Here is a 24238-nt window from a genome sequence, read left to right on the forward strand (position 1 = left end):
GTAACCTCATATAAATATCTTGTAATTTTAATTGATGACGGCCTCTCTTTTAAATTGCATATTCAACAACTTACAAAAAAATTGAAGCTGAAATTGGGATTTTATTTTAGGAATAAGGCCTGTTTTTCTTTTGAAGCCAGAAGGAGGCTAGTATCAGCTACATTTATGCCTTTACTAGACTATGGGGATATTTTATATATGAATGCTTCCGCTCGGTGTTTGAGATCAACTGACACCCTTTACCATGGCACTTTGAGATTTATTTTAAACTGCAAAATCCTTACGCACCACTGCACTTTGTATACCAAGGTTGGCTGGACTTCTCTAGTCACAAACTCTAGTTACAAAGCCATTTGGGTTTACTACCTTTTTATTTGGGCATTTTTATTGTTCAGAAATGTGGTGGGTACTCTCTTCGTTCGCTGGACTTTATCCTGCTAACTGTTCCAAATGTCCGAACTGAATTTGGTAAAAGGGCTTTTATGTACTCTGCGCCATCGTTTTGGAACACCTTACAAAATACTTTTAAACTGGAAGAACTTGTCCCGATTGGTATTTTAAAATCACTGATGACTGATCTTGAGACTGATTCCCTGACCTGTCAATGCTGTTTTTGATTTTGTTGTACCCTTGTGAATTCTATGGTTTTTACTAGATTACTTGTAGTTTTTCATGTTGTTTGTCTGTAATCTTTGTAATGACTTGGTGCTGCCTATCTTGACCAGGACACTCTTGAAAAAGATATTTTAAATCTCAATGAGCCCTTCCTGGATAAATAAAGGTAAAAAATATATATATTTTTTTAAAGTACAGTAGCTAGCAACTTCAATCTAAAAACAGCTTAAATGATTTATTCCTATTTAACAATATTTACTTATATAAAGACAAATACTTGGTAAAGAAAGTGTTCTCTTCTAGTCGTTTGGATATCAGAAGCATCAGGTAGTCAACAGGTGGTCACCGTCAAAAACACCATCCTTGGAGAGCAATTCTTCTGTAATAATTTTGCGTGGACTGAGCGAGCGTGTATGCGGTGAAACAGAACTAGAACTGCCTGCATCCTCCTTGCTTCGTGACCATTACGAGGTAAAATAGAGCCAAGCAACCAATATAGCAACGGACACTTTGGTTCATTATGTAATCTGAATGTTGCAAGTTCTAGCAACAGCCCTAAGGCAACAGCCGTCATCGAATCCCATTGTGACGCAGAGCGGGACACTATTTGGCATGACATGCCCCATGCTACAAAACAGAATCAGGAAGTGAGTTTAAAAAAACAAGTGAATTCACAAATTGTACCCTTCAATAACATGCTATTTACATAAAAAAACAGAGATTTGGTTGTGAAAAACAAAAACATATCCTTTAATCATTGTGCTCTGTTAACAGAATTAACACTAGAATACTAATGAAGGTGTGTATGTGATGCTGGCAATACATAATGCTCCTTAAAACACAAGTTATAGAGCCTCTCTCCATCATAATGAGAAAATGGGCCGAGGAATGCAAGCAAATAAATAAATACAATTAATAGCTTGATGCTGTAGAGAGTGTGGTTGTCTTGGGGAATTTGCTGTTCAGACCTCTGACATAATGCAGTGCTAATTCCAAAGGCTGGTATGGTAAATAACACTTACAAACATCAGATACAGAAAAAATTTACTCTGTCATTTCTTTCCTCTTAAGTAATTCACATAACTAATTGTATTTGAAGGGGTCTAAGAGAGAACGGCCTAGGCCTATCTTCTCATGTATATAGTGTATATAGTGCTATAATGGGGAACATGAGAGGTTGAAAGCTTGTAAGAGGATGTACTGTAACGGTAGTGGTGAATATAACTGTAGCTATAACTGAAGGCATAGACCTTTATAAAGTGTCTCGGTGGGAGGAATGAGCCTAATTTGGTGACATGCAGCTTGACGGCCCTGGGTATTACCAGGGGGAGATGAGGGGAGCTAGGGGAGGGTGAAGGGTGATGGGGGTGTGTGGAGGGTGCTCAGGTGCTGGGAGATAACAGCTTGTCTCATGCCCCAGAAGTGAAAGGGCCTAATTACCTGTTCTAGCGTGCAAATTGATCATCTCTCCGCTGACAAGCTAACCCAAGCCAGAGCAGAGTAAAGTAGAGACCAGCTATTAAGAGAAGTTATTTTAACAGAGGAAGGTGGAGAGATAGAGAGAAAGAGAACGCAAAGAGAAACAGAATGAAATGAAGAGAGAGAGAGAAATGGAGAGGTGATAACGGTACTTTTCCACTATCCACTGTGAGCATTCAGCACAACGCCCCCTGGTGAAGAATGAGAGCATGGCATCCCTTAACTTTCTGTCTGACTCAACCATCTTTCCTGCCTGTGATATGAAGACAGAAGCCCTGTGATAACATATCCTCATCTGTAAAGAAGGAGAAAGACCATCCTCTCTGACAGGCGCTTCATTCTCCATTATTATGTTCTGTTTAGCAAAAGATCTGTCATTCTCGTCTTCCCCTCCATCGCCTCTCAACCGTTCTCTTCTCCATCATATCCTTGTCCTGCGAGGAATGGGTTGCCTAGAGCAACACTCTGAAAAAAAGAGTGGAAAGGAGAAGAGATCAATGAGAGAGTGAAAGAAACAGAGCGGTAACTGTGGGAAAAAGAGACATTCAAGCTCCCTGGGTCACACAATACTGTGGCTTTCCAAAATGAATAATTGAATAAGGCAAATGAACCTGATCAGTCAATGGTATTGGCTAAACAGACATCCCTCCCTGCACCCTGGGATGGCTGATGCCAGATACCAGGATGAGAGATTAGCTCTGAGGATAAATCTTTACAGCATTATTACTGTGAATCTGTGACTCAAATGGCACCCTATTTCCTATATAGTGCACTACTTTTGACCAGGACAAAAGAAGTGCACTATATACAGTATAGAACCAGGTGCCATTTAGGATGCACTGAAATGTAGAGACAAGTTGATATCTATTTCTCAATGAGAGGTGTTGGCCATCAAATGTAATGACTGTTTATGTTTATTTATTGGTCTCATTGATCTATCTCACTCTCATTATTAAATATACATGTAGGCTTCATTAGGAACATTCAGGTATATCTTCCTGAACTCATAAATTACACCTGTCATGTTGTAGGAAGTAATTCAGTGTCTAAGTGGAACTTCAATCAAGCTTTGTATGTTTGAGAAAAATATCTCACAGCTTTCAAGTTAAGAACACAATCATTTCCACTCTCCACACTCCTCTCTTATTCTCAGAGCCTCACCACAATTACATGACTTCTGCATAATGGGTTGTATTCTTCACTGACACTGAAGTGGATATTGTGTGTGGGTGAGGTAGTTTCTAAAATTCAACCCCCAGGGCTAATGATTGGATACAACAACATAAAGTACAGAGCACCAACTCCTCTCTTTCAGAGTATAATGCCAAATGGTGACATCATTGGTACATCTGAGACTCTGGCACAAAAGCATAACAACCACAGCCAATCCAGGAAGCCAATCCCCTGTCCCAAAGCATGCGTGCACGCACACACACACACACACACTGTGTCCATATACCCTCAAACTGGGGCTAGAGGTGCCACAGCTGACTAAACTAACTCAAGCTGGCTCTCGCTCCTCTCTCCTCTTTCTTGCCAGGCCAAAATGTGTGCAATCAGCAGAAAGCCGTTTGGAGTTTGAATAAGCCGGGGCTCCCTGTGGGATGTTGATTATTAAACGGTAAATGTTATGGCCGGACCCAGTGGACTGCAGATGCAAGCGTGTGTGTAAAGCTTTGTCTATAACTCCACTTCTGCTCTGCTCTAGTCTCAGCCACAAGCCAAGTGAGTAACGAGCATGGCCATGCCTCACTGCATAGGAGGGCAAGGGGAGAGAGGAGAGGAGGGGACCAGGGACCAAACTCACTGCCAATATACAGGAGTGGGAGCAAGGACAGGGCCAGTGTGTGTGTGTGTGTGTGTGTGTGTGTGTGTGTGTGTAACTATCCTTGTGGGTACCAGAAGTCCTCACAAGGATAGTAAAACATTCGGAGTGGGAAAAAATGCTATTTTAGGCTAAGGGGTTACAGCGGGTTTAGGGTTAGGGATACAATTAAGGTTACAGTTAGGTTAGGTATAGTTTTAGGGTTAAGGTTAGGGATTTGGGGTTTAAGGTTAGGCTCAGGGTTAAGGTTAGGGTTAGGGGTTAGGGAAAATAGGATTTTGGATGGGAATCAATTCTTTGGTCCCCATAAGGATTGCAATACAAAACTGTGTGTGTGTGCTTGCGTGCGGTCGTGTGTGCGTGATAAGGTTTTGTTTTTATTTTTACATTTTGCCATTACCACAAGAGCCTTCCAATACTGTGAAATACAACTCCAACAGATTTGACAAGATGTTATGTCCCTAGTATCAGGGCCTTGACCCCCATGCTCCCTGTGTCACGACTTCCTCAGAAGTCGGTCCCTCTCCTTGTTCGGGCGACGTTCAGCGGTCGACGTCACCGGTCTTCTAGCCATCGCAGATCCACTTTTCATTTTCCATTTGTTTTGTCTTGTCTTCCCACACACCTGGTTTCAATTCCATCATATATCATGTATTTAACCCTCTCTTCCCCCCTTGTCCTTGTCCGGTATTGTTTATTGTAAGTGCTTGTGCACATTATGTCTGGTGTACATCGGGTTTTGTACCCATTTATTGATTGTTCTGTTTTCCGGTGGGTTTTTATTATTAAACTGCGCCGTTGGAAACACATTGTTTCTCTCCTGCGTCTGATTTCTCTGCCGCCAGTACGCACTCCTTACACCCTGCTTGCGTGTCAACGTCCTAGCCACAGGGGTGAGGGACGGGGTGGGAGTCATTTTGATCAGATTAGATCTGCTAATCTCCTCAATCAGCAGGGCTGAAATATGTTTCCCTCTACTCAGCTGTCCAACACACTAATCCTGCCAGGGAAGATAAAAAGCGGAGGGTAATCGTATTAACTTAAAGGAAAATACCACTCAAAATCTTTTGGTATTTGTTTCACTGTTGATACAGTCCTAAAAAAAAAAATCATGTCAGCAATCAAGTTTTCAAGTTATATAACTTTCAAAATACAAGATATATAAAACGTTCAAAATACAGAAAGTGCCACACGAGGGCTGCATAGCTTTGAGTGGATTGCTGCCTGGAATAGAGGCTCTACGACTCAGTATTGCACTTTGTAAGCCTCTCTCTGGCAAGGCCTGGCTAGTAGACAGAGGTGGGATAACATAGAGAGCAAGGTTTGGGTTAAACTATGGTCTATACTAATAACCTTCTCTATAACTTACTATACAGACCGAGGTGGCATGGAAAGGAAGGTTTGGGTTCAAATAGGGGGTACAATTATAAGTGTATCACCCTAACCTAAGCAATTAAGCATCACTGAACCAACAAAATCAGTCAGCGAGACACTTTAACGAAAAATAACAACAAGACAATGAAATGTGTTATGTTATAAACCTGTAACAAAGTGTTGGAGAGAAGTGGTTGCCAGGCCAAAGATGTGAGGTCCGTGAGGCCGTATGGTGCAGCAGCTGTTTTCTGTTCTCTCTGTTTGACACTGCACTTCTGTACACACACACACACTGTGTTTCACACTGTGCTGCTCCATGTCCCCACTGTGCCACCATCATGGGAAACACTGTGCTATCCTATCCTTAAGAGACGATTGATGCACCTATCGAATTAACATAATACAAATAATAAAAAATAATACAAAAATGTGCATCAAAATCCTTCTGTTGATGCTAGAGACATCTGTTTTTTTGTATGGGCTGTCTTAATCCACCGCATCCACCTATGACTGCCTTTCGCATCTGCAGTGGAAAGTGGCAGAGCTATAGCGCTGTTTGTCAGACCAGGAGACATCAAGAAAATCTGTCGTATGTCAAAACACCTGTAACATAAAATCAAATCAAATGTATTTATATAGCCCTTCGTACATCAGCTGATATCTCAAAGTGCTGTACAGAAACCCAGCCTAAAACCCCAAACAGCAAGCAATGCAGGTGTAGAAGCACGGTGGCTAGGAAAAACTCCCTAGAAAGGCCAAAACCTAGGAAGAAACCTAGAGAGGAACCAGGCTATGTGGGGTGGCCAGTCCTCTTCTGGCTGTGCCGGGTGGAGATTATAACAGAACATGGCCAACATGTTCAAATGTTCATAAATTACCAGCATGGTCGAAGGACACCCGCGGACAGGGCCAAACAGGAAGGATATAACCCCACCCACTTTGCCAAAGCACAGCCCCCACACCACTAGAGGGATATCTTCAACCACCAATTTACCATCCTGAGACAAGGCTGAGTATAGCCCACAAAGATCTCCGCCACGGCACAACCCAAGGGGGGGGCGCCAACCCAGACAGGATGACCACAACAGTGAATCAACCCACTCAGGTGACGCACCCCCTCCAGGGACGGCATGAGAGAGCCCCAGCAAGCCAGTGACTCAGCCCCTGTAATAGGGTTAGAGGCAGAGAATCCCAGTGGAAAGAGGGGAACCGGCCAGGCAGAGACAGCAAGGGCGGTTCGTTGCTCCAGAGCCTTTCCGTTCACCTTCCCACTCCTGGGCCAGACTACACTCAATCATATGACCCACAGAAGAGATGAGTCTTCAGTAAAGACTTAAAGGTTGAGACCGAGTTTGCGTCTCTGACATGGGTAGGCAGACCGTTCCATAAAAATGGAGCTCTATAGGAGAAAGCCCTGCCTCCAGCTGTTTGCTTAGAAATTCTAGGGACAATTAGGAGGCCTGCGTCTTGTGACCGTAGCGTACGTGTAGGTATGTACGGCAGGACCAAATCAGAGAGATAGGTAGGAGCAAGCCCATGTAATGCTTTGTAGGTTAGCAGTAAAACCTTGAAATCAGCCCTTGCTTTGACAGGAAGCCAGTGTAGAGAGGCTAGCACTGGAGTAATATGATCAATTTTTTTGGTTCTAGTCAGGATTCTAGCAGCCGTATTTAGCACTAACTGAAGTTTATTTAGTGCTTTATCCGGGTAGCCGGAAAATAGAGCATTGCAGTAGTCTAACCTAGAAGTGACAAAAGCTGTCCTCGAAATGGTCTTGATATGTTCTTCAAAAGAGAGATCAGGGTCCAGAGTAACGCCGAGGTCCTTCACAGTTTTATTTGAGACGACTGTACAACCATTAAGATTAATTGTCAGATTCAACAGAAGATCTCTTTGTTTCAAGGGACCTAGAACAAGCATCTCTGTTTTGTCCGAGTTTAATAGTAGAAAGTTTGCAGCCATCCACTTCCTTATGTCTGAAACACATGCTTCTTGCGAGGGCAATTTTGGGGCTTCACCATGTTTCATTGAAATGTACAGCTGTGTGTCATCCGCATAGCAGTGAAAGTTTACATTATGTTTTCGAATAACATCCCCAAGAGGTAAAATATATAGTGAAAACAATAGTGGTCCTAAAACGGAACCTTGAGGAACACCGAAATTTACAGTTGATTTGTCAGAGGACATACCATTCACAGAGACAAACTGATATCTTTCCGACAGATAAGATCTAAACCAGGCCAGAACATGTCCGTGTAGACCAATTTGGGTTTCCAATCTCTCCAAAAGAATGTGATGGTATCAAGAATGTGATGGTATCAAAAGCAGCACTAAGGTCTAGGAGCACGAGGACATCCGAAGGTTTGGCCGACAAACTAAAAGGTATCCCTGTATCGGTTTTAAAAAATTATTGGAAGTATGGAAAAAGGGAGTAAATATGTGTCCAAAAATATATATTTCCTGAGCGTTCATATATCTCCTAGATATAGGAAAGACACTTCAAAACCTTATTCCTTCTGAATTATCTTTTTACTGTAAGTTTTGCCATCTAAGAATGGGCTATAGTAGTCCACATTCAATATTTTATCAAACATCTTTTTTCTATATTTTTGGGATACCTACAGGGGTCCTAAATTTCAAAATAAAATAGCTAAGTGATCTAAAACAATTCCATATGTTAGGGGTGGTGGGTTTGATTCCCACGGCGGACTCACTACTGTAAGCTGCTCTGGATAAAAGTGCCTGCTAAATGATTGAAATGTGAAATGCTAAATGTAGGCTCTGAGAGTAAAGACAGCCCTCATCACATCAACCTATGCGCATGCACACACACACACACACACACACACACACACACAAACTGGGCGACGAGCCTGCTTTACATGTGTTAAACACTTTCCTGACCCACTCCCAGACGCCTGGCTGGAAGCTCAGTCAGGAATAATTGGCTGAGCGAAGCAGCGCTGTGAAAAGTGTGGTAGGGAGGGGAGCTGAGGGAGGAAATTGGTAAGCTGCATAGTAAATGTTAAATAAAGTGTATTGTAGCATCAATTTAAATCTAGAGTGGATGTGTGTGTGTGTGTGTGTGTGGGGGGGGGGGTAATTTTCACATACACAGCAGAGCTGTTCCGTGGAAGGTGACAGACCGTAATTGACTGCTGGAAAATAGAGTTATGCCACAAATCGGTGTGGGGAAAATCACCATTTAAGCACTGTCAAGAAATCTACTGTACATGTCATGAATACTGGGCTGCTGCTAGAGGCTGGACAACTGCCCTGGTCCTGAGATGCTGTGTATGATGTGTACAGTATATGGGAAACACCTCTGACCTGATTCCACCTTACAAAATAACATAGTGAACTTCTATACCTCTCCATCATGACTGTTCAAGTAGATTACGCCTTGTCTGCTACATTATTGATGTACAACACTCTTAAACCTGGAATCTGCATTAGGTAAAACAGTGCAACTGATCGGCCCAGGCGCATTTGTTATTGTTTTAGTTTTGTTTATGAAAGTAGGAGAGGAGCATCCAGCATTATGATTAAAAAAAAGATTATAGTACATACTCTGCAGTTCTATCGCACGTGCAATGATCAGCAAAGATGTCAGAGGAAAAAAACTGTGTTCATTGTTTGAAGTAATGTCTTTGTTGTTGTAATATTGCTAACGGATATGTCAGTTTCACCACTACGGGTCCCAGCTTTAAAGCCAATGGGAAATTAGAATAATTAATGACTAGATATTTTCTCAAAGTCTCATTTTCATAGGAATTCATTAAAATGAGTTAACAAGAGAAACAATGTTGTTTTGATTCCTCTTTTCCCTTCTGTACTAACGCTAGCCTCAAGGTCGTTCATTCCATTTTCTGAATTATTATTAGCATATCTAAGAAAGAACAAAAATATGAGTGCTTTCAAGATAACAGAGGACTGTTGATGATTAGAGAGACAGAATAACAAGAACAAAGACAGAGGATAAGAAGGCCACATGCCTGAGCAAGTACAGATAGATACCTCTTATAGAAAACAACATGTAGGCTCCTAAACAGTGACCTATATTGTATGTGACTGGTCTCACATTCTCTCTCGAAGTCTGTAATACCAGACACAAGGGATTGTTTCCTTTTCTCTACAGGTTGGCACATTTTCTTTTGGGAAAACATGTCTCTACAACCCAAAATGTGTGCTAATCTAAGACATAACAAAAGGATCATTTTGGCATTGTTATTCTTCTCTGTTTGTTACCATGGCATAAGTTGGTTGTTTGAATCCAGCAACAATTTGTCCCAACGAATCAAGGACATTGTGTGCGGATAATAGTGACAGAAAGTCAATGGCAGCAAAGTATACCACTTCCACAAACCCAGTAATCATGAATGCTGCTATATTTAAAGGACTTTATTCTGCATAAACTCAATCTGACACATGTGCCTTCCCTTGATTTCAGTGGTCAGAGTGTGATTTGCATTTGAAAGGTATTGCAGAGAGCAAGAGAAGTGCGTATTTGCATATTTCTGAATCACCTATTTAAGGCTCACTATAAAAGCCGGTGAAAATGACTCATGGTTCTCAGTAGTAGCTTGAGAGAGAAAAAACTCCACTTAAGCGATTATAAACAAACCTAAAAGACTGCGTTCAAATACAGCTGCAGCCGCACTGAATCTTCTGAGTGAAAATGACTTCAGTGTACAAAGCACCTGACCTTTCCTAGATAAATGTAATTGCAGAAAGCCTTCCGTTCAGTCTGTTTAAATATGCTAGCTTTGTGGAAAATGAATAACTTCAATCTGCATTTAAACAATGGTACTTATCTATGCTAATAGCGAAATAACTAAGCATTTTTCTAAATGAAAATACGTGAGGGGGAATATGGAGCAGAGTTAAAGACTACTTAAATCTAATAACTTCTGCTTTTCATAGTGCTCAAGGCCACAGGCTCACATGTGCTGAGCTCTTCTCTCTTTGAATGAATTCCTCTTTAGGCAGCGTCAAATGTTTTCCTTGATGACTTTATATTAAAATGGAAGCCCTGAGTCAATGATCTAATCTGAAATAGATCTGCAGTGCACATACTGTAACAATGGGATGACATAATCAAAATAGATAATCATCGTGGAGCATCAGCTCAAACATCAATCATAGGGGGGACAGAGCAGAGTAAAGCTGATCCGTGTGTGATCCGTGTGTGTGTGCATGTGTGCGTGTATGAGCTGTGGTGGTGGCGGGACAGCTTTCCTCAGCATGTTGAACTAGGATACATGGATGATGGATGAGTCTCTGAGCCTAGCATATCCATCACAGTGTTTCTGATGGCCTATCAGCAGGCCTACATTTCATTTACATCATAAATTAGCTCCCCAGGGAGGGAGCCCCGGGCCTGTGACAGTGGCCACATCCTTGTCAGGGTGAAGTAGGATGCCGTTTCTGTGTGGCTTAGTTGATAAGAGCATGACGCTAGCAACTCCAGGGCTGTAGGTTGGATTCCAGCTGGGGCCACCAATACAACAATGCACGCACTCACTGTTGTAAGTCTCTTTGGATAAAGCTTCTGCGAACTGGCATATTTTAACATTTTAGTTATTTAGCAGACGCTCTTATCCAGAGCGACTTACAACATCTTAAGATAGCTGGGTGAGACAAAAACATATCAAAGTCATAGAAAGTACATTTTCCCTCAATAAAGTAGTTATCAGCAAAGTCAGTGCTTGTAGGATTTTTTATACACTCTGAAGAAGTAGGGTTTTTAGACATTTTCTGAAAATTGGCAGGGACAGCTGTCTTGATACAGTCCCTGCAGTGGTTACACCATTGTAATGCCAGGACAGAGAAGAGTTTTGACTGGGCTGAGCGGGAGAGAGCTGTACATGCCATGATTATATACTAACAATGATCTGTATTCATTTGGGTAATTATGAACTATGACCTTTAATAAACCCACTAATATCAAAGCTGGTCTTAGAACACATCTTTGTTTAATCTTCTATACCAAAGTTTTACTAGTAGTCACACCAAGGTGGCATAGCAGTTCAGACGTCTTCTGTCCTCGTCTTGTCGTGTCCTGTATATATATTTACAACTTTTTCACATACATTTTATTTTAATTTTCCATCAACTCATCTTCAAAACACTCTCCTGCAACCCGCCTCACCAATGTATATTTATAAAAAAGTATTATTTACCTCAGATCTGTAATCCTCCAAGAAGCTAGCCAGAAACTCCAAGAAGCTAGCCTGAAACTAGCCAGAAGCTAATCCAGAAGCTAGTTCAGAAGCTAGTTAGCTCCTTTACTGGCAAATCGTTAGTATTCAGCTAACCACGGTTTGTGGTCATCAGCTATCCTTTAGCTCGAAAATCTATCGCCAGTTCTGTACGGCGCAGCGCGGCTCGGAACGGAACATACCGGACCAATTTTTCTCTACATGTCCCTGGATTTCGACTGCTCTCTGGACATTCATACCCGGATCTCACAGCTAGCTAGCTGCTATCCGTGTGACTATCGGCCTTCGTCGATTCCGGAGCAAACATCAATTATTCCGGAGCTAGCAAGCTCCGTCAATCATTCCTGAGTTCCATCAATCACACCTGGGCTGCAGTCACCTATCCGGACCCGTTTTACTGCCTTCGCGGAGCCCCACCGGGCCTTCACAACTGGACTGCCGACGTTATCTACCCGAAGGAGTTATTCGGCTGGCCCCTCCGTCGCGACGTTACCTGAACGCCCATCTGCGGCCTGCTAACCGTTAGCTGTCTTACCGGCTGCTATCTGAATAGACAAATCGGACAATTTTTTAATTATTTTTATTTTTTATTATTATTATTATGTTTTCTTCTTGGGCCTCTATAACTATATCTATTGTTTTTATTTTTGTTGTTGTTGTGTGATTTGGATTAATCCCCTCTACCACACGGAACCCCACTAATCTACTGACGGAACGCAAGAGGTGGCTAACAACAGACCTCCATCCTATGCTAGCTTGCTACCGATGCCCTGGCTAGCTGTCTAAATCACCAACCAACCTCTCCACTCACCGGACCCTTTTGATCACTCGACTAAGCATGCCTCTCCTTAATGTCAATATGTCTTGTCCATTTCTGTTCTGGTTAGTGTTTATTGGCTTATTTCACTGTAGAGCCTCTAGTCCTGCTCACTATACCTTATCCAACCTATTAGTTCCACCACCCACACATGCAATGAAATCTCCTGGTTTCAACGATGTTTCTAGAGACAATATCTCTCTCTTCATCACTCAATACCTAGGTTTACCTCCACTGTATTCACATCCTACCATACATTTGTCTGTACATTATACCTTGATGCTATTTTATCGCCCCCAGAAACCTCCTTTTACTCTATGTTCCAGACGTTCTAGACGACCAATTCTCATAGCTTTTAGCCGTACCCTTATTCTACTACTCCTATGTTCCTCTGGCGATGTAGAGGTGAATCCAGGCCCTGCAGTGCCTAGCTCCACTCCTATTCCCCAGGCGCTCTCTTTTGACGACTTCTGTAACCGTAATAGCCTTGGTTTCATGCATGTTAACATTAGAAGCCTCCTCCCTAAGTTTGTTCTATTCACTGCTTTAGCACACTCTGCCAACCCGGATGTTCTAGCTGTGTCTGAATCCTGGCTTAGGAAGACCACCAAAAACTCAGACATTTTAATTCCAAACTACAACATTTTCAGACAAGATAGAACTGCCAAAGGGGGCAGTGTTGCAATCTACTGCAAAGATAGCCTGCAGAGTTCTGTCCTACTATCCAGGTCTGTACCCAAACAATTTGAACTTCTACTTTTAAAAATCCACCTCTCTAAAAACAAGTCTCTCACCGTTGCCGCCTGCTATAGACCACCCTCTGCCCCCAGCTGTGCTCTGGACACCATATGTGAACTGATTGCCCCCCATCTATCTTCAGAGTTCGTGCTGCTAGGCGACCTAAACTGGAACATGCTTAACACCCCAGCCATCCTACAATCTAAACTTGATGCCCTCAATCTCACACAAATTATCAATGAACCTACCAGGTACCTCCCCAAAACCTTAAACACGGGCACCCTCATAGATATCATCCTAACCAACTTCCCCTCTAAATACACCTCTGCTGTCTTCAACCAAGATCTCAGCGATCACTGCCTCATTGCCTGCATCCGTAATGGGTCAGCGGTCAAACGACCTCCACTCATCACTGTAAAACGCTCCCTGAAACACTTCTGCGAGCAGGCCTTTCTAATCGACCTGTCCGGGGTATCCTGGAAGGATATTGATCTCATCCCGTCAGTAGAGGATGCCTGGATATTTTTTTTAAATGCCTTCCTAACCATCTTAAATAAACATGCCCCATTCAAGAAATTTAGAACCAGGAACAGATATAGCCCTTGGTTCTCCCCAGACCTGACTGCCCTTAACCAACACAAAAACATCCTATGGCGTTCTGCATTAGCATCGAACAGCCCCCGTGATATGCAGCTGTTCAGGGAAGCTAGAAATCATTATACACAGGCAGTTAGAAAAGCCAAGGCTAGCTTTTTCAAGCAGAAATTTGCTTCCTGCAACACTAACTCAAAAAAGTTCTGGGACACTGTAAAGTCCATGGAGAATAAGAACACCTCCTCCCAGCTGCCCACTGCACTGAAGATAGGAAACACTGTCACCACTGATAAATCCACCATAATTGAGAATTTCAATAAGCATTTTTCTACGGCTGGCCATGCTTTCCACCTGGCTACTCCTACCCCGGACAACAGCACTGCACCCCCAACAGCAACTCGCCCAAGCCTTCCCCATTTCTCCTTCTCCCAAATCCATTCAGCCGATGTTCTGAAAGAGCTGCAAAATCTGGACCCCTACAAATCAGCCGGGCTAGACAATCTGGACCCTTTCTTTCTAAAATTATCTGCCGAAATTGTTGCCACCCCTATTACTAGCCTGTTCAACCTCTCTTTCGTGTCGTCTGAGATTCTCAAAGATTGGAAAGCAGCTGCGGTCATCCCCCTCTTCAAAGGGGGGGACACTCTTGACCCAAACTGCTACAGACCTATATCTATCCTACCGTGCCTTTCAAAGGTCTTCGAAAGCCAAGTCAACAAACAGATTACCGACCATTTCGAATCTCACCATACCTTCTCTGCTATGCAATCCGGTTTCAGAGCTGGTCATGGGTGCACCTCAGCCACGCTCAAGGTCCTAAACGATATCTTAACCGCCATCGATAAGAAACATTACTGTGCAGCCGTATTCATTGATCTGGCCAAGGCTTTCGACTCTGTCAATCACCATATCCTCATCGGCAGACTCGACAGCCTTGGTTTCTCAAATGATTGCCTCGCCTGGTTCACCAACTACTTCTCTGATAGAGTTCAGTGTGTCAAATCGGAGGGTCTGCTGTCCGGACCTCTGGCAGTCTCTATGGGGGTGCCACAGGGTTCAATTCTTGGACCGACTCTCTTCTCTGTATACATCAATGAGGTCGCTCTTGCTGCTGGTGAGTCCCTGATCCACCTCTACGCAGACGACACCATTCTGTATACTTCCGGCCCTTCTTTGGACACTGTGTTAACAACCCTCCAGGCAAGCTTCAATGCCATACAACTCTCCTTCCGTGGCCTCCAATTGCTCTTAAGTAAAACTAAATGCATGCTCTTCAACCGATCGCTACCTGCACCTACCCGCCTGTCCAACATCACTACTCTGGACGGCTCTGACTTAGAATACGTGGACAACTACAAATACTTAGGTGTCTGGTTAGACTGTAAACTCTCCTTCCAGACCCATATCAAACATCTCCAATCCAAAGTTAAATCTAGAATTGGCTTCCTATTTCGCAACAAAGCATCCTTCACTCATGCTGCCAAACATACCCTTGTAAAACTGACCATCCTACCAATCCTCGACTTTGGCGATGTCATTTACAAAATAGCCTCCAATACCCTACTCAACAAATTGGATGCAGTCTATCACAGTGCAATCCGTTTTATCACCAAAGCCCCATATACTACCCACCATTGCGACCTGTACGCTCTCGTTGGCTGGCCCTCGCTTCATACTCGTCGCCAAACCCACTGGCTCCATGTCATCTACAAGACCCTGCTAGGTAAAGTCCCCCCTTATCTCAGCTCGCTGGTCACCATAGCATCTCCCACCTGTAGCACACGCTCCAGCAGGTATATCTCTCTAGTCACCCCCAAAACCAATTCTTTCTTTGGCCGCCTCTCCTTCCAGTTCTCTGCTGCCAATGACTGGAATGAACTACAAAAATCTCTGAAACTGGAAACACTTATCTCCCTCACTAGCTTTAAGCACCAACTGTCAGAGCAGCTCACAGATTACTGCACCTGTACATAGCCCACCTATAATTTAGCCCAAACAACTACCTCTTTCCCAACTGTATTTAATTTTTATTTATTTATTTATTTTGCTCCTTTGCACCCCATTATTTTTTATTTCTACTTTGCACATTCTTCCATTGCAAAACTACCATTCCAGTATTTTACTTGCTATATTGTATTTACTTTGCCATCATGGCCTTTTTTGCCTTTACCTCCCTTCTCACCTCATTTGCTCACATTGTATATAGACTTGTTTATACTGCATTATTGACTGTATGTTTGTTTTTACTCCATGTGTAACTCTGTGTCGTTTTATCTGTCGAACTGCTTTGCTTTATCTTGGCCAGGTCGCAATTGTAAATGAGAACTTGTTCTCAACTTGCCTACCTGGTTAAATAAAGGTAAAATAAAATAAAAATATATATAAATAAATAACACTTAGTAACATAAGCACCATGCGTTAAAACTTCTTAGATGTTAATTCCCCTATTTTGGTGTTCAAAGCACTCTGTGAACATTTTAGGTTCCTGTGTCTTATAGTGCCAGAAAGCCTAATTTCTTAAATCAAATTGTATATGTCACATGCACCGAATACAACAGGTGTAGACTTAACTTACAAGCCCTTAACCAACAATGCAGAGTTAAAAAGTAAGAACAATTAGCTAAATAAAAAAAAGACTGAAAGAGTGTAAAAGTGTGTGTGTGTGTGTGTGTGTGTGTGTGTGTGTGTGTGGCGTCAATATGCATGTGTGTTTTGTTTGTGTGAGCGTATGTAGTGTGTGTGTGTGTGTGTGGCGTCAATATGCATGTGTGTTTTGTTTGTGTGAGCGTATGTAGTGTGTGTGTGTGTGTGGCGTCAATATGCATGTGTGTTTTGTTTGTGTGAGCGTATGTAGTGTGTGTGGCGTCAATATGCATGTGTGTTTTGTTTGTGTGAGCGTATGTAGTGTGTGTGTGTGTGTGTGTGTGTTTGCTTGTGTGTCTCTGCTCTCTGCTCCCACTCTCCCAGCAGAGCTGACTTTAAGTGTCAAGTTTCAGACCCTACATTTGCAAAGGAAGTGACGTGTCACATTTTCTGGACTATCCAGACAAAGGAACGATTTCAGTGAAACTTACAGATGTGCTTGAATGGGATAATCTAGCGAATGCAATAATAATAGTTTAATCTCGCTGTGATATTCTCAGCCGGATTTAGAGCTCTCAACAAGAAAAAATACAAAATAATTTAATAGAATTGAACTCATTTTCTCTTGGTCACAGCTTTAAGCTGAAGTTGTAACGAGTCTGCTCACATTTGAATGGTATCTGTGTGCCGCTCAGTGGACATTTTGGAGAAAATGATCTGTCGGCAGTTATATGAAATAATGCCAATTTTGTACTGTCACTAAGTATGATCATATTTATTTTTAGTTATAAGACAACTGAAATCTTATAGTAAGCCATTTATAATTTGATTGTTACGATACTTAGAAAGCATTTCAGTCATTTCAAACCATATTGCAGCACTATTGTTTTTATTTATTTATTTCACCTTTATTTAACCAGGTAGGCTAGTTGAGAACAAGTTCTCATTTACAACTGCCACCTGGCCAAGATAAAGCAAAGCAGTGTGACACAAACAACACAGAGTTACACATGGAATAAACAAACATACAGTCAATAATATATTAGAAAAAGTCTATACACAGTGTGTGCAAATGAGGTAGGATAAGGGAGGTAAAAGGCAACAAATGGGCCATGGTGGCGAAGTAATTACAATATAGCAATTAAACACTGGAGGGATAGATGTGCAGAAGATGAGTGTGCAAGTAGAGATACTGGGGTGCAAAGGAGCAAAATAAAATAAATAAATAACAGTATGGGGATGAGGTAGTTGGATGTGCTATGAAATTTCCCAGCTCTGAGCGCGAGCTTTGGGTGGGTGCTGCTATGGTGACCAGTGAGCTGAGATAAGGCTGGCCTGAACCTAGCAAGGACTTATAGATGACCTGGAGCCAGTGGGCTTGGTGACGAATATGAAGCGAGGGCCAGCCAACTAGGGCATACAGGTCGCAATGGTGGGTAGTATATGGGGTTTTGGTGACAAAACGGCTGGCACTATGATAGACTGCATCTAATTTGCTGAGTAGAGTGTTGGAGGCTATTTTGTAAATGTTATCGACTGAAGTCAAGGATCGGTAATATAGTCAGTTTTACAAGGGTATGTTTGGCAGCTTGAGCGAAGGATGCTTTGTTGCAAAATAGGAAGCCGATTCTAGATTTAATTTTGGATTGGAGATGCTTAATGTGAGTCTGGAAGGAGAGTTTACAGTCTAATCAGACACCTAGGTATTTGTAGGTGTCCACATATTCTAAGTCAGAACCGTCCAGAGTAGTGATGCTGGACGGGCGGGCAGATGTGGGCAGCGATCGGTTGAAGGGCATGCATTTAGTTTTACTTGCGTTTAAGAGCAGTTGGAGGCCACTGAAGGAGAGTTGTATGGCATTGAAGCTCTTCTGGAGGTTAGCTAACACCGTGTCCAAAGAAGGGCCAAAGGTATACAGAATGGTGTCGTCTGCGTAGAGGTGGATCAGAGAATCACCAGCAGCAAGAGCGACATCATTGATAGATACAGAGAAAAGAGTCGGCCCAAGAATTGAACCCTGTGGTACCGCCATAGAGACTGTCAGAGGTCCGGACAACAGGCCCTCCGATTTGACACACTGAACTCTGTCTGAGAAGTAGTTGGTGAACCAGGTGAGGCAGTCATTTGAGAAGCCAAGGCTATTGAGTCTGCCGATAAGAATGTGGTGATTGACAAGAGTTGAAATCCTTGACCAGGTCGATGAATACTGCCTCGCAGTATTGTCTCTTGTCGTGTCTTTGCCATCATTAAACTGAAGACTTATTTTGATCAAATAAATTATCTGTAATTATTATTACGTGATTAAACTAAATTAATCATGTAAATGTAATTAACTTGGAAGTCGGGGCACAAAGGAAAATATTCAAATGACAAAGTTATAATTTTCCTAATTTAACTTTCAGATATTTTAATATCTGATCAATTAGTCTTCTAATTAATTAATTATTCTTTACCTCACGTTAGTCTCATTCCAAACGTCGTAAATTGTTGGTTATCTGCACGAACCCAGTCTTCACTATGAGTCATCCATACATCAATTGTTTTAAATCATTTATTTACTAACTAAATAATCACAGAAATGCATAAACAAACGGTAGATATAGTTACAAGGAAATGATAGCGGATGTGCCCTAGTGGGCTAAACCGGCATGGCGGCTTGGTAGACAAAGGGACTGAGAAGGGCGTGAAAGATAAAATACACTACAAAGTTGATAATTATAACAATTGAAATGCTAATCCTTCGCACATGAACGCGCACTCATTCGGGAATAATTGCAATCAATATATATATATATACGCTCAGTGTGTCGTCAGGATCTCTGTTGGATAGTTTGTTTCTGTTGGAGAGTTTGTCCGCCCTCTCTCTCTCTGCCGTGGTTAGAATGGATAGTTCAGAGTAACATTCAGCAGTGTTGTTATAGAATAGCTGTTTCGGCGGTTGTCGGTCCTCGCATTCAAAGGTACATAATTTCTATGCTGCAGACTAGTAATTAGTATCGAAGAGTAGATCTTATTCTGTCGGATCGATAGTCTCAGAGTTTAACCACGTGGTATGGATAAAAGATTCAGCAATCTCCCTTTGGTCTGAAGATAAATTCCCAAGGTGGGGGTTACAAGGCTGTCCCATGACGCCAGATCAATGTCCGTGTCACGGCTGTGTGTAGAGACGGACCAAGGCGCAGCGTGCTCTGAGTTCCACATCTTTATTTATGTGAAACTTACAAAAAAACAAAAGGAAACAAACAACAAACCATAACATAAGAGGTGCTACATGCACTAACTCAAAACAAGATCCCACAAAACACAGTGGGTAAATGGCTGCCTAAATATAATCCCCAATCAGAGACAACGATAAACAGCTGCCTCTGATTGGGAACCATACCAGGCCAACATAGACATACAACAACCTAGATAACCCACCCTAGTCACACTCCGACCTAACCAACATAGAGAATAAAAGGCTCTCTATGGTCAGGGCGTGACAGTCTGTGCTCATGGGGCGGGCCAATAACTTAGTTAACTTTAAAGGGAATTGGGAGTGTTTCCTAGCCTCAGTGCAGTGGGCAGCTGGGATGAGGTGCTCTTATTCTCCATGGACTTTACAGTGTCCCAGAACTTTTTGGAGTTTGTGCTACAGGATGCACATTTCTGCTTTCCTAACTTCCTGTGTATATTGGTTCCTAACTTCCCTGAAAAGTTGCATATCGCTGGGGCTATTCGATGCTAATGCAGTACGCCACAGGATGTTTTTGTGCTGGTAAAGGGTAGTCAGGTCTGGAGTGAACCAAGGGCTATATCTGTTCCTGGTTCTACATTTTCTGGAATGGGGCATGCTTATTTAAGATGGTGAGGAAAGCACTTTTAAAGAATAACCAGGCATCCTCTACTGACGGAATGAGGTCCATATCCTTCCAGGATACCCGGGCCAGGTCGATTAGAAAGGCCTGCTTGCTGAAGTGTTTTAGGGAGCATTTGACAGTGATGAGGGGAAGTCATTTGACCGCAGACCCATTATGGACGCAGGCAATGAGGCAATGATCGCTGAGATCCTGGTTGAAGACAGCAGAGGTGTATTTGGAGGGCAGGTTGGTTAGGATGATATCTATGAGGGTGCCCATGTTTACAGATTTGGGGTTGTTCCTGGTAGGTTCATTGATCATTTGTGTGAGATTGAGGGCATCAAGCTTAGATTGTAGGATGGCTGGGGTGTTAAGCATGTCCCAGTTTAGATCACCTAACAGCACGAGCTCTGAAGATAGATGGGGGGCAATCAATTCACATATGGTGTCCAGGACACAACTGGGGGCAGAAGGTGGTCTATAGCAAGCGGCAAGGTGGATTTTTAAAAATAGAAGCTTGTATTGTTTGGGCACAGACCGACATAGTAAAACAGAACTCTGCAGGCTCTCTCTGCAGTAGATTGCAACTCTGCCCCCTTTGGCAGTTCTATCTTGACGGAAAATGTTATAGTTAGGGATGGAAATTTCAGGGTTTTTGGTGGTCTTCCTAAGCCAGGATTCAGACACGACTAGGACATCCGGGTTGGCAGAGTGTGCTAAAGCAGTGAATAAAACAAACTTCTAATGACTTCTAATGTTAACATGCAAATGAGAGCGCCTGGGGAATGTGAGTGGAGCTTGGCACTGCAGGGCCTGGATTAACCTCTACATCACCAGAGGAACAGAGGAGGAGTAGGATAGGGTACAGCTAAAGGCTATAAGAACTGGTTGTCTAGTACGTTCGGAACAGAGAGTAAAAGCAGGTATCTGGGCACGATAAAATAGATTCAATGCATAATGTACAGGCAAAGGTATGGTAGAATGTGAATACAGTGGAGGTAAAACTCTGCATTGAGTGACGATGAGAGAGATATTGTCTCTAGAAACATCATTTAACCCAGGTGAGGTCACCGCATGTGTGGGAGGTGGAACTAAATAGTTAGCTAAGGCGTATCGAGCAGGGCTAGAGGGTCTACAGTGAAATAAGGCAATAATCACTAACCAAAACAGCAATGGACAAGGCATATTGACATTAGGGAGAGGCATGCGTAGCCGAGTGATCATAGGGGTCCAGTGAGTAGCTCGGTGGGTTGGAGACACGGCGATTCATACAACTAGCGTACCAGGGCTATCAAGCTAGCAGAAGGGCCTTAGAGGGATGTCGCGACAGAAGAAGTCTGTTGTAGCCCCCACGTGCTGTTACGTAGCGCTATTGTTGAATTGTAAAACATTTTTACGTATGATATTTCATATTTCCCTAATATTTGTACTATGTACTTGAGCTTGTGTCCTCAAAAGTGACTACATCTCAGCAATTTGTTTAACTCTCTGGGATATGTGGGACGCTAGCGTCAGTTAGTTACCAGTTATTGTTGATGGCACAATAATTATGTTTAGGTATGTCTATTTAGGCGGGAATCTACATTTTGCCCTATCATTCAACTGGAGAGAAATTATCTGATATAGCGTCCCAAGAGAACATAATAGACAGAGGGAAGAGTAGACAGATAGAGATAAGAGATTGGCATTATTCTCCCACCGAGATAAAAACTTGTAGGCTACCTCCCCAGATGCTTCTCGCACATTCCTTCAAATTGCTTCTCAGAATAGTTGAATGCTTCATTGGGAAAATGTGTTTCATATCAGACATCTGTTAGCTTGTTTTTGTCTCTATTTGAAAAGCTCCATTGTAAATGTATCTCTCCTTAGACATTCCCAGACATTCACACCTTTTTCCCAGACATACAGTGCTTCATTCTACAGCTAGAGGACACCTGATATCTCCAGGAGTGATAAGTATAATTTTTGTCTTCATCTGTTGTTGTCTTGTACTGTCTTTTTGCTAGCTAGGGCCATCTACTTTAAGTACTATCTGTCTTCTCAGTAGCCTACTTCGTATGTGAACTGCTATTAACTTGCAAATGGTTATTGACACATAAAGCAGGATTAAGTGATTGGGCAATTTGTGACTGTTGTTGTTTCCCTGTAGGCTTTACAGACGCTCCCCACCACTTGGCTGCAACCATTCTAATTTAGTGTTGTGAGAATTCCGGTTCTCTGGCAGCATTTGGAACTGCTGATCTGCGGTCAAGAACGCTGAATTAATCTCAGCCTATGCTGCCCTTCATTCCCTTGATTTTTTTTGGCCCCAGAGAACAAGAACACAGCAACTCCAGCTGCTCTCTCTTCATCTGATTACGTTTTCTTTCATATTCCAAGAGCATCTGGCCGTCGCGCTGGTGCCACAGGGCTACTCATTTCTCCTAAGTAGTCTCTTTTCTCCCTCCCTCTCTCACCTGAAAAAAAAGAATGCACTTTGTGAACTAACACTCACACGTAACTTTTTAATATACTTTTTTTCTTACTAGCTCTGACTTTGCTGATAGCTATTTTGAAGAGAAATGTACTTACTGTGCCTGTGATGTGGTTGTCCCGCCTAGCTATCTTAAGATTAATGCAGTAACTGTAAGTCACTCTGGATAAGAGCATCTGTTAAATGACTAAAATGTAAATGTAATATGTCGTGACGTGACTATCATTAATGTCTGCTATTTATCGAATCAACTAACTCTGTTTAATTGTTACTCGATTAAAGTAATCATGTAACAACTCCTTATGTATTTGGGGCACCACAGAAGAAGTTGTTTAACGACTTACCAACTCTCGAATAAAATTCTAAACATATATAAATATAGGTTATATATCGACAACAGTCACTTATTAATCATTACCTCATATCAGTCTCATTCTAAACGTTGCATAATCGTTGGATCAGCAAGAACCCCAGCCTTTCTGATTATTCAGTACTACACAAATTGATTTAATCATTTATTTACTAACTAACTAAATAATAACACAGAATACACATACACACTGACATGAGACAGCAGGAAATTAAGAAACTTGCAAACCACAACCAAGATATTCTGTCCTTTTTTAGCAGACTGTCCAGAGGTCTGTTTTATTTATCTCCAACAACAAAGTTGGCACCCTGCCAACCCTGCTGACAGATGGGAAATATAACCACTCTCAAATTCATAGAGAGAGAGAGCTATGGATGCAAGGACTGACCATCCATGAGATCAAACTGATAGCATTCTATTTATTTTTTTCTTCTCAAAGGGTTTGGGAAATGTGTCCTCTGAAACATGACCCCCCCAAACTGTGCTTCTTAACACCCGCTCGCTTAACCAGGAAGCCAGCTGCACCAATGTGTAAGGGGATACACCGTTCAACTGACGATCAAAGTCAGCCTGCAGGCGCAAGGCCCGCCACAAGGAGTCGCTAGAGAGCAATGAGCCAAGTAAACCCCCACGCCGGGCCAAACCCTCCCCTAACCCGGACGATGCTGGGCCAATTGTGCGCCACCCTATGGGACCCCCGGTAGCAGCCGGTTGTGACACACCCTGGGATCGAACCCCACCTGTAGTGACGCCGCAACACTGCAATGCAGTGGGAGGCCCAAAATGATTGTTTTAACCATGTTGAGACTATACAGTGTTTGTTTACAAATAATGGAATAAAGAAAGCTTATATTTTGGGTTCGGATTTGGTACGGCAGTTGAACTAATCTTACAAGGCATTTACAAGGTCTATAAGAATCAATTCGTATATACAGTATCATTGATTTAAAAGTCCAAAAATGGATGTACCAATTGCAGATTGCTTTTTATAAACGCCTGCCACTTACAGTAGTAGTAAGAATGACCATTTTAACTAGTAGCTATATGTATCAAGCCTTTTCAGATAACAGAGACCAGCTACAGACTAAGAGTGATGCCCTTAGCAAGAGGTTAACCAATTTGAGTAAACCCAAAGCAATAAATTGTCATTAATAATGACACATGCTTGATTGTGCCTGTATTGTTTCATTAAGTGTACAGTGTAATAAGGTGAAGGAAATTCATGTTTTTGTCTGACATAGATGAAGAGGGGACCTGGCAATTGATGAATTGAACACCACTGATCACAGTGTAAGAGATAAACACTCTG

The 24238-nt window shown here is 42.4% G+C and overlaps 1 long non-coding RNA gene across 1 annotated transcript in view; it reads right to left on the reverse strand.

The window, feature by feature from the left end:
• Positions 1-636: 636 nt before the first annotated feature.
• Positions 637-24238, reverse strand: part of LOC109892127 (uncharacterized) — a 138373-nt gene continuing 114771 nt past the window's right edge. The window contains exon 3 of the long non-coding RNA XR_004210288.1: positions 637-2559. This is a non-coding gene — a long non-coding RNA (uncharacterized LOC109892127). The remainder of the gene's footprint in view (positions 2560-24238) is intronic.

This window comes from Oncorhynchus kisutch, linkage group LG6 (assembly GCF_002021735.2).
Source record: "Oncorhynchus kisutch isolate 150728-3 linkage group LG6, Okis_V2, whole genome shotgun sequence".
In the NCBI taxonomy this organism is placed as follows: Eukaryota; Metazoa; Chordata; class Actinopteri; order Salmoniformes; family Salmonidae; genus Oncorhynchus; species Oncorhynchus kisutch.